We start from the raw sequence: 11756 nt of genomic DNA on the forward strand, positions 1-11756 counted from the left end.
GGACAAAGATCGTAGTTTTTGGAGAAATGTCCTCTGGTCTGATTAAACAAAAATAGAACTGTTTGGCCATAATGATCATCGTTATGTTTGGGGGAAAAAGGGGGTTCCTTGCAAGCCGAAGAACACCATCCCAACCGAGAAGCACGGGGGTGGCAGCATCATGCTGTGGGGGTGCTTTGCTGCAGGAGGGACTGGTGCACTTCACAAAATAGATGGTATCATGAGGAAGGAAAATTATGTGGATATATTGAAGCAACATCTTAAGACATCAATCATGAAGTTAAAGCTTGGTCGCAAATGGGTCTTCCAAATGGACAATGACCCCAAGCATACTTCCAAAGTTGTGGCAAAATGGCTTAAGGACAACATAGTCAAGGTATTGGAGTGGCCATCACAAAGCCCTGACCTCAATCCTATAGAACATTTGTGGGCAGAACTGAAAAAGCGTGTGCGAGCAAGGAGGCCTACAAACCTGACTCAGTTACACCAGCTCTGTCAGGAGGAATGGGCCAAATTTCACCCAACTTATTGTGGGAAGCTTGTGGAAGGCTACCCGAAACGTTTGACCCAAGTTAAACAATTTAAAGGCAATGCTACCAAATACTAATTGAGTGTATGTACATTTCTGACCCACTGGGAATGTGATGAAATAAATAAAAGCTGAAATAAATCATTCTCTCTACTATTATTCTGACATTTCACATTCTTAAAATAAAGTGGTGATCCTAACTGACCTAAGACAGGGAATCTTTACTAGGATAAAATGTCAGGAATTGTGAAAAAATTAGTTTAAATGTATTTGGCTATGGTGTATGTAAACTTCAGACTTCAACTGTATACATACATACACATACATATACACATACATACATATAAATACATATATATATAAATACATATCCTTTAAAAATATATTTCCTTTCATTACTTTCCAACCACACCACCCCTTCCCTAATTGGAGAAAACTAGTGAACAACAACACTTAGGCCTCTACTTCCAGCGTATACATACTATATACATTTTATGGACACAGTCAATTTTACAATAATTATATTTTGTTTGTTTTTACACCTGAACTTCCTCTACCCTCAACCTCTCCAATCATTTTCATGATGTCCATCTAGTTTGCTTCTATATGCCATATCTTTCTAACTGTGCCCTGTTGCTAATGACTGGGACGAATGCAAGAGAAGATTACAGGAGCAGGACAAGACACCCTCTTTTTGACTGATGACTGATAGAAGGGCATGTACGAGATAGGCCTATCTGGCTTATATGATTATGAAGGTCATAATGCTTTTTGACAGTGTAATAAAGTGTATTTCCTTAGTCCAAGTAAAGTGACACAATATGGTCATAATGCTTCATGACAGTGTCATAAAGTGTATTTTCTACAAGTTATTTAAAATATGATGAAATACACGACTGTAAACAACTAACAAATAATTTAAGAAACAAACTTTCAAACGAAAGGAAACTTCTTGGCAGGGAAACAACGAATTTGAATAAATGTGGGTTTTGACACTCTTATGTAGGTGTCATAACCAGCCATAAAATAACACAATATATGTCACAACAGGTGTAAATATATGGGTCATGACAGTGTTATGACCCTATTATGACAGGTTATGACAAGTTATGTCAGCTGTTATGGCATATTAGTTCATGGTTATGACCGTGTCATAACGTGTTATGGCACTGAGTGTCAAGTAAAGTGTTAGCCATTGTTTATAAACTCTTTGAAGGCTGAATCCTAATTTGAGATTAGTAAGTGTAAAAAGTAGTTGATGTCAATGGGAGATTTGCATGGATTTATGCGTGCATATCTCAAGTTTGGTGACGACAGCACATCACTGCTCCAACAATTATGAGATTATTGAAGCCTTCCTCACCTCCTCTGGAATATCTACTGCTGTCTGACTGCTAGATAAAGGATTATCTTTCTGTGGGGTGAATGATCTCGCCCATGTGCCTCATGTATTTCTGGGAGAGCTTTGTTAATGGCACTGTATTGAGTTTTCCCACTCAGCACAGGCTGGTTAGTGGTTAGGACTGCCACTGGGGATGACTCTTGTAACACGTGCTGAAAGATTGCCTGACCGTTTCCTGTGGCCTATTGCAGCTGTGAATTCCTAGTTGATTGTCATGTGAATTCTGAATTGAAACATGTGGTCAACCTAAAGAAGTGGAATAAATGATTGAATCTATGTATTTAACATTCTCATCCAGCATGTGTTGCTCTGACAAAGAGATCTCCACTAAAGCTTGGACCACCAAAAATCACATTGTAAATGTCCTCATTGCTAAAGCCCCTGGTTCCCTGGCCTGTGTGTTGACCAGCTGCTTTCCTCTTCCTGTAGATGTACGAGGTGTTCAATGTCATCAGAGACCTGGGAGCCATCGCTCAGGTGCACGCAGAGAACGGGGACATCATTGCTGAGGTAACAGAGTTTCTAATAAACCCTATCACCTTGTCCCAGCTTGCCTTCTCCACTGGCCAAGCCACTAAAGCTGTTTTCTGATGGATTTGCAGGAGCAGCGTAAGATCCTGGAGCTGGGCATCACTGGCCCTGAGGGTCACGTGCTGAGCCGCCCGGAGGAGGTAACTACGACCTTTGGCCAAGTGCTGTGCTTCTATTAGTCTTCTACTTGAACTTGAAGTGTGCCTTTGGTTGTTTTACATGGAAAGCAAGAAAGAGGCTGTATGATATTAAAGGAGAATGTTGCTTTTTTACAACCAAATCTCTATTTTTGATGTAAATCTCATGTTATAGATGGGTCAATATGGAAGCCCTGAAGCCCAAGGCAAAATAAAATAAGAACTTAGACTCTTGTAATTATCTTGTTTGAACGACTTAGTAAAATGTTCCTTTGTCTAATTAGGCCTAAGTTGTTCCAGCAATTAGGCAGTGGTTATCCCACTGGCTATAGGGTGAACGCACCAATTTGTGAGTCGCTCTGGCTAAGAGCGTCTGCTAAATGACGTTAATGTGCCCTTGAGCAAGGCACTTAACCCTAATTGCTCCTGTAAGTCGCTCTGGTTAAGAGCGTCTGCTAAATGACTAAAATGTAAATGTAAATGTTGTTATGCAGCGTGTCAGACCATGTAATGGTTGCTGCAGCCATTCATTCACTGATTCCATCCATTGATATGATTATTCATTGACAGTTTTTTGACGGCCTAAAGCAGGGCTGCTGTTGAATGTAAGTGGGCGAGTGTTGAGCGAGGAGCAGAGCGTAATTTGAGCAAATTTAAAAAATGGTGTCAACCTTCTTCTCCCGCTCCAATTTCGCTCTGGTACTGCTCAGCCACAAGCTCTGGGCCTGCTCTGCCTAGCATTTTTTGTTTCCTTTATCAGTATTCTTTTAATTAGGTCTATTCGGTTGTAATTATTTAGCCTACCCCACCCACAGTAGCCTATATCTAGTTTATATTCTACTTTCTAACATTAGGATATGTCGTTTCTATTTTGAATTACTTTAAATGTATTAAGGGATGTTTAGGTAGGTAATACATAGGCTACTGTAAAATGTATTTTTGATTTTTCTTGGACTAGAAACACCATAATATAAATCAATTTAACTAAGCTAAAATATCAGAAATAAATCAGAAATAATAAAGGCCAGTACCAGCTTCTTTTCATAAATAAAAGGGAATAAATAATCTCAAGCTGCAGCGGTCAAATGATTTGCGCACAAAGCAAGCACCAATAAGCTTCACATGTGAATTGAGCACGGGAAATGCGCTTTACAAATTAAAAATTATTATTATTATAAAGACCGAAAAATACACATGTAAAAGCTTAGTTACAGAAAGGAATATTAGTGGGAATATAGCCATAATACAAACAAGAGAAAGGACAATGGAATATATTTGAAAAGCCTAGATTTAGATTTGGTTGGAGAAAGAAAACAAGTAGGCCCTCAGGTCATGACTCAATACTGTCATCTGCAGGAAGATAACAAGATCCCAACATACCATAGTACTCTATTACGTTTAAGTAAGGAACGGCACAGAGTCCAGTAGGACAGTGTCACAAGGCTACATAATTTAGTAATAGGCCTACACTTCACCACTGCTGGAGAGAATACAGAATGTGGATTTTTTTTTAGGGCTGATTCCGATACCAATTTTTGTCGGTAAAGGAGGCCGATGGCCAATATTTTAGGCCGATATTCAATATCATTACGTTTGAAAATGTTGATGACTAAATAATTTTATTTGAAAGGTAAATCTCTTGATAAACTCGGTAAATGAAGATGGCATAGACTTACAATACAGGTGAATGCATATTCAATAGGAGTGTGTACATGTATTGAGTTATTGAGCTTGTTTTGACTGATCAGTGGAGTCTATGATGCTTCAGATGACAAAAAATAATTTGCCTTCCATTTGGGACTTATATTATCCTACTGATCAACAACATTTGCATAGAAGCATCACTCCAGCATGTCACGCCTGTATGGAAGGACATCACATCTAATTTTATTTGTCACATCCTGCCGAATACAACCTTACCGTGAAATGCTTACTTACAAGCCCTTAACAAACAATGCAGTTCAAGAAATAGAGTTAAGAAAATATTTACTAAATAAACTAAAGTAAAAAATATAAAGTAACACAATAAAATAACAATAACGAGGCTATATACAGGGGGTACCGGTACTGAGTCAATGTGTGGGGGTACAGGTTAGTCGAGGTAATTTGTACATGTAGGTAGGGCTAAAGTGACTATGCATAGATAATGAACAGTGAGTAGCAGCAGTGTGTCAATGTAGGTGGCCATTTGATTTATTGTTCAGCAGTCTTATGGCTTGGAGGTAGAAGCTGTTAAGCAGCCTTTTGGACCTAGACTTGGCGCTCCTGTACTGCCTGCCATGCGGTAGCAGAGAGAACAGTCTATGACTTTTGTGACTGGAGTCTTTGACAATTTTTGGGGCCTTCCTCTGACACCGCCTAGTATATACAGTGAGGGAAAAAAGTATTTGATCCCCTGCTGATTTTGTACGTTTGCCCACTGACAAAGAAATGACCAGTCTATAATTTTAATGGTAGGTTTATTTGAACAGTGAGAGACAGAATAACAACAAAAAAATCCAGAAAAACGCATGTCAAAAATGTTATAAATTAATTTGCATTTTAATGAGGGAAATAAGTATTTGACCCCCTCTCAATCAGAAAGATTTATGGCTCCCAGGTGTCTTTTATACAGGTAACGAGCTGAGATTAGGAGCACACTCTTAAAGGGAGTGCTCCTAATCTCAGTTTGTTACCTGTATAAAAGACACCTGTCCACAGAAGCAATCAATCAATCAGATTCCAAACTCTCCACCATGGCCAAGACCAAAGAGCTCTCCAAGGATGTCAGGGACAAGATTGTAGACCTACACAAGGCTGGAATGGGCTACAAGACCACCGCCAAGCAGCTTGGTGAGAAGGTGACTACAGTTGGTGCGATTATTCGCAAATGGAAGAAACACAAAAGAACTGTCAGTCTCCCTCGGCCTGGGGCTCCATGCAAGATCTCACCTCATGGAGTTGCAATGATCATGAGAACGGTGAGGAATCAGCCCAGAACTACACGGGAGGATCTTGTCAATGATCTCAAGGTGGCTGGGACCATAGTCACCAAGAAAACAATTGGTAACACACTACGCGCCGTGAAGGACTGAAATCCTACGGCGCCCGCAAGGTCCCCCTGCTCAAGAAAGCACATATACAGGGCCGTCTGAAGTTTGCCAATGAACATCTGAATGATTCAGAGGAGAACTGGGTGAAAGTGTTGTGGTCAGATGAGACCAAAATGGAGCTCTTTGGCATCAACTCAACTCGCCGTGTTTGGAGGAGGAGGAATGCTGCCTATGACCCCAAGAACACCATCCCCACCGTCAAACATGGAGGTGGAAACATTATGCTTTGGGGGTGTTTTTCTGCTAAGGACACAGGACAACTTCACCGCATCAAATGGACGATGGACGGGGCCATGTACCGTCAAATTTTGGGTGAGAACCTCCTTCCCTCAGACAGGGCATTGAAAATGGGTTGTGGATGGGTATTCCAGCATGACAATGACCCAAAACACACGGCCAAGGCAACAAAGGAGTGGCTCAAGAAGCACATTAAGGTCCTGGAGTGGCCTAGCCAGTCTCCAGACCTTAATCCCATAGAAAATCTGTGGAGGGAGCTGAAGGTTCGAGTTGCAAAACGTCAGCCTCGAAACATTAATGACTTGGAGAAGATCTGCAAAGAGGAGTGGGAGAAAATCCCTCCTGAGATGTGTGCAAACCTGGTGGCCAACTACAAGAAACGTCTGACCTCTGTGATTGCCAACAAGGGTTTTGCCACCAAGTACTAAGTCATGTTTTGCAGAGGGGTCAAATACTTATTTCCCTCATTAAAATGCAAATAAATGTTGTTGTTATTCTGTCTCTCACTGTTCAAATAAACCTACCATTAAAATGATAGACTGATCATTTCTTTGTCAGTGGGCAAACGTACAAAATCAGCAGGGGATCAAATACTTTTTTCCCTCACTGTATCAGAGATTGACTGCTGCCACACACGCTTGGGATGATTTACAAAGTAAATATGCAACTATTAGGTTATTATCAAAGAGATTAAGGCTGGAATTACAATCAAACCCACAATGTTTACCCAGTGTGTTAACAAACACTGTCTGCTCACATGCACACATACCTGCAGGAATGCACACACACACACAATTGTTATTGGGCCCAATTCCGACTTAGGAAATTACGCCTTTCTTATGCACACCTCACCTTTTTCCTATGTACATGCATGCATGTGTGTGTGTGTGTGTGTGTGTGTGAATGCGTGCGTGTGTACATGCGTGTGTACGTGTGTGTGCATGTGTGTGTGCGGCTTGCATCATCTGTCCAACACATGTGAAAGAGTGATACCAAATTTTTTTGTTTCAAGTGTACCAGAGCAAGAACCCTTGTCCTGAGATGCCCTTGTGGAATTTTTCCCAAACAAGTTGTCTTCTCATTACTTCTTGTATCATTGAGGGAAGGGAATACATTGGTTCTGATCATTTGGATTAGCACAGTATGATTCTGAGGATTTCTCATAACATTCATTGAATTTGTATTCAAATTGATAATCTCTAGATGTTAACATGACATTACATTGGATCTTCACATCAGTTGGCTAAATCTAAACTGAGCCTATGACATGGATGAGACGTAACTGTATGAGCCTGTCTCCACCCAGTGGATAGAACACTAATTTACAGGAATCTGGGCTTCTGGACTATTTGGGAATTGGTGCATGGGACAGTGCACACAGTCATTGGGACAATGATGTAGGCAACAGGGAAACAATACAATGATCTTAAAGCATGGAACTTGACTGCAACTTGGCTCAAATGTGCCCGACAACTTCTAGAAATTTAATTGATTTGAGCCAGTTGATAATTGTAATATAAGGAATGCTGTCTACAAAAATATGGTTTCAGAAATGTGAGGCACATCATTGTTTCTTCTTATAAGGCCCAATTTAGACTTAGGATAAGTAAACTTAACATGTGCCCCTTTAGAACCCATAGCGGCCGTCAACGTCTGTTCTTTAAATTACTATAGCGTCCAATTTTCAGCTTTGCCCAACACCTGGTTGTCTAATGGTTAGACGGAGACCTGGAGAGGCCTACAAGCCACAGTGTCTCGCACCCACTGTGAAATTTGGTGGAGGATCGGTGATGATCTGGGGGTGCTTCAGCAAGGCTGGAATCGGGCAGATTTGTCTTTGTGAAGGACGCATGAATCAAGCCACGTACAAGGTTGCTCTGACATTGTTCCCCAACTCTGAGGATTGTTTTTTCCAGCAGGACAATGCGCCATGCCACACAGCCAGGTCAATCAAGGTGTAGATGGAGGACCACCAGATCAAGACCCTGTCATGGCCAACCCAATCTCCAGACCTGAACTCCATTGAAAACTTCTGGAATGTGATCAAGAGGAAGATGGATGGTCACAAGCCATCAAACAAAGCCGAGCTGCTTGAATTTTTGTCCCAGGAGTGGCATAAAGTCACCCAACATCAATGGTGGAGAGCATGCCAAGACGCATGAAAGCTGTGATTGAAAATCAGGGTTATTCCAACAAATATTGATTTCTGAACTCTTCCTAAGTTAAAACATTAGTATTGTGTTGTTTAAAAATGAACATGAACTTATTTTCTTTGCATTATTCGAGGTCTGACAACACTGCATCTTTTTTGTTATTTTGACCAGTTGTCATTTTCTGCAAATAAATGCTCTAAATGACTATATTTTTATTTGGGAGAAATGTCAGTAGTTTATAGAATAAAACTAAAATGTTATTTTTTACCAAAACAGAGAAAAACCAGAGAAACTGATCATTTTGCAGTGGTCTCTTAATTTTTTTCCAGAGCTGTATATGGTTATATAGGATCCCCATTAGCTCTTGCACAAGTAGCAGCTACACTTCCTGGGGTACCACATGATGATACAGTATACTCTGTGTGTGTGTGTGTGTGTGTGTGTGTGTGTGTGTGTGTAATGGGAGGCGTGTTGTAACTGTAATACACAATTTATGGAAACCCCTAAGAGGTGATTATTAAAGAGTATGTGTATGGCTGAGAGAAAGAAAGAGTGGAAGAACGAGAGAGAGAGAGATAAAGAGAGAGAGAGAGAGAGAGAGAGAGAGATAAAGAGAGAGAGAGAGAGAGAGAGAGAGAGAGAGAGAGAGAGAGAGAGAGAGATTATGATCCTGACCACAATTGTATTCTATTTGTTCCTCTCTCCCTCTTTTCCTCTGTTTTCCAAGGTCAATGAAAGTGAAGGAAGTGATGTGGAGAGTCAGGGCTCAGACGCAGAAGGCAGGGAGGAAGAGAAGTTAGAGATGATTGGAGGGACAGAGATGTGGTGCGAAGAGGAAGAGGAGGGAGGAGTGGAGCGAGAGGAGAGTGGAGGGAGAGAGGAAGAGGAGAGTGAAGAGGAGAATAGAGGAAGAGAGGAAGAAGAGAGTGAAAAGGAGGGAGAGGAGAGTGGAGGGAGAGGAACATGGAGAGGAAGAGGAACATGGAGAGGAAAAAGAGGAGGAGGATGGAGAGGAGGAGGAAGAGGGAGAGGAAGAGGGAGAGCACACCAGAGAGGGGAGCCTACTAGTGGAGGCTGCTGAGGGGAGAACGGCTCATAATAATTGAATGGCATCAAACACCTGGAAACCATGTGTTTGATGTATTTGATACCATTCCACTAACTCCGCTCCAGTCATTACCACGAGCCCGTCCTCCCCAATTAAGGTGCCACCACCCTCCTGTGGAGCCAACGTGTCCATGGAGTGTGTCTGCCCCAAGTCAAACCATTCACCCTTCTAACACACAGCTTACTTTGTGCAATTTGTCTGTCTCATTTGTTGAATTTGGATCTTAAAGCGGTTGCGTGGCATTTTAATAGCTATGCATGGTACCCTGAAGGCAGCGTCAGAAGATCAGTGTGGGGACCCTGCAAATGGCCTTTCCCAGAAACACAGGCGCTGGTCCCTGAAGGCATTCAAAATGCAGCTTGTGCATTCACTTTGTGATGGCTACAGTGGCAGGAAGTGGGAAGCCAAGAGTGTGGCACCAGGGGGTGTGGACTGAATCAATAGCCTACTTTGTGTGGGTTTTGAAATACTTTCTGAATATTGTCCTCTGGTCACATTAAAAAAAAATATATATATATTTATAAGTGTAATATATTATACTTGGTACATTTAGAGTGAGTAATGTAGTCAAATGTACAATATGTTTTGTTGTTGTGTTGAATGTTAATAGTTTTTTGATAGTGAGTGTCTTTACATAGAAGACTAAATTACTGTTATTCCTATGGACATGAATGAGTTGTCATATTAAAGAAGAGGTTGTGTTCTTTAAAACTAAGTTAACTTGTATTTGTCATTTGTTCTTTGTTTTTGAGCTATGTCTGTTTGTTTGAAATGTGTGACAAAATGAGCTTTATCTTGAAAACTCTCAGTAATCTACAGCATTCTAGAATTCTATAAGGGTCTAAAGGGGTAAAGTGATGCTCCAGAGCTTTTGTTTAATTTCAGCCAGTAGTTTTAAATGTAGTGCTCATGAGCCAAAACAGGTCCCCGAAAATTGTGCACAATTGTGTACTACTTCATCCATTTCGTATGATATGTTATGTCCTGCAAAAAAATTAAATATTATTGCAATTCGTATGATATGTTACAAATTCCAATCCGTGCAATATGTTGCGAAGTGTTTAAGATCTTAAGATCCTGGACTGCATCTAAGTAAAGGTAAACTTTTCTCAAGTCTGAATAGGGCCAATAGAGAATTAATACAGAGACTAAAAAACAGATCAGTCAGTTTAAATAAAAAAGTTTATTAACAATGTAAAATGACATATAGCTTTTTATTTCAGCTTTGACTACAGTACTGTACCTTTTCCATGCCCTACACATTTAACACTATTATTAATAAGCAAGACCCATGCTGAGTCCCCACTGCCTGCACTGACTGTGCCTTACAGAGGGAGACGCCACCTGCTTATGTCATCCAAGACTTCACCACACTATCCCAACTTCGAAAATAATTCAGAGCGCATCGCTTAGAGAGTATGTGTATATACAATTCTAACGTCTCAATTTAAAAGATAGATATTGTATGTGCAAAGACGTTTATCTTTTTTGAGTATTGTATAGTATATTCCTCCTTGAAGATGGAAAGTAAAAGTTGGGTACAGGTTTTTGGTTCATGGAAGACTAAATAAAGGTCAGTACAGGAAGTGCAGGGACAGCAAGAAATGGAAAACAGAGAGCGAAACACACAACAGACTTTCTGTGCTCTGGTCTGCTCCATACCTTCTATCTAGTAGTGTGTCCATATATACTGCAAGTGTCATACTTGGTAAAATTGTTTTTGACACAAACTTACAGATCATATTGTGTCCCACACAACATTCATTCATCAATTCAGCTTTATGGAAGAAACTAAATGTTGACAGTTTCCATTAACTTGTCAATTGCCTGCTATGGTGCGTTTCCATTGAACTATCTTGTGTCGATAAAAACAGCTGGACGTAGTGACGTCACACCTAAAAAATATATATTTTCTGCTAAAACCTACAGTGTCAAATAAAATGTAGTGGTTGAAGTGTTTCCATTACCCATTTAGGCAAATTGCACATTAACAAATTGGCAACAGCCTGTATGCCCTCCCACCTACTTTTTTCATGTCTCAGGTAGACCGCAAAAGCCAGCATAGATAGAATGCAATCATTTACTAATATTTGCCATATTCTAATAATTCGCATGGCGAAACTTGCACTCCTGTAGATATGAAATAATTGGATGGTGAAACTTGCCTGACAACCAGAAAAGCAAGGCGAAGCATTTCAGATATTCTTGAAAGTCAGGACAATATCTGCCTTTTACGTTACACGTCGCAATACTTTCTTTTGCGACATTGCTTTTGTAGAATAAACCTGGGTCAATGGAAACCTGCATACTGTGTCAAATGGTCTTTCTCTCTCCCGAAAACCTCTGACAAACAAAATGTTGGACTCCATTTACCAAATAAAAGGAAAATCAGTTGTAATACATTTAAAATATATGTTTATGACTATTCGTTTCATTACATTGCAATTACAATTCATCTTTGTATTACAAAATAAAATTATAAAATGGGGTAGGTAGCCTTTTCAACAAAAGAGAGAACTGTGTTGAATATTGGAAATGGCAGTAATAGATCGGTGGGAGACACAAGT

Source organism: Coregonus lavaretus, assembly GCF_964263955.1.
Source record: "Coregonus lavaretus genome assembly, chromosome: 14".
Lineage (NCBI taxonomy): Eukaryota > Metazoa > Chordata > Actinopteri > Salmoniformes > Salmonidae > Coregonus > Coregonus lavaretus.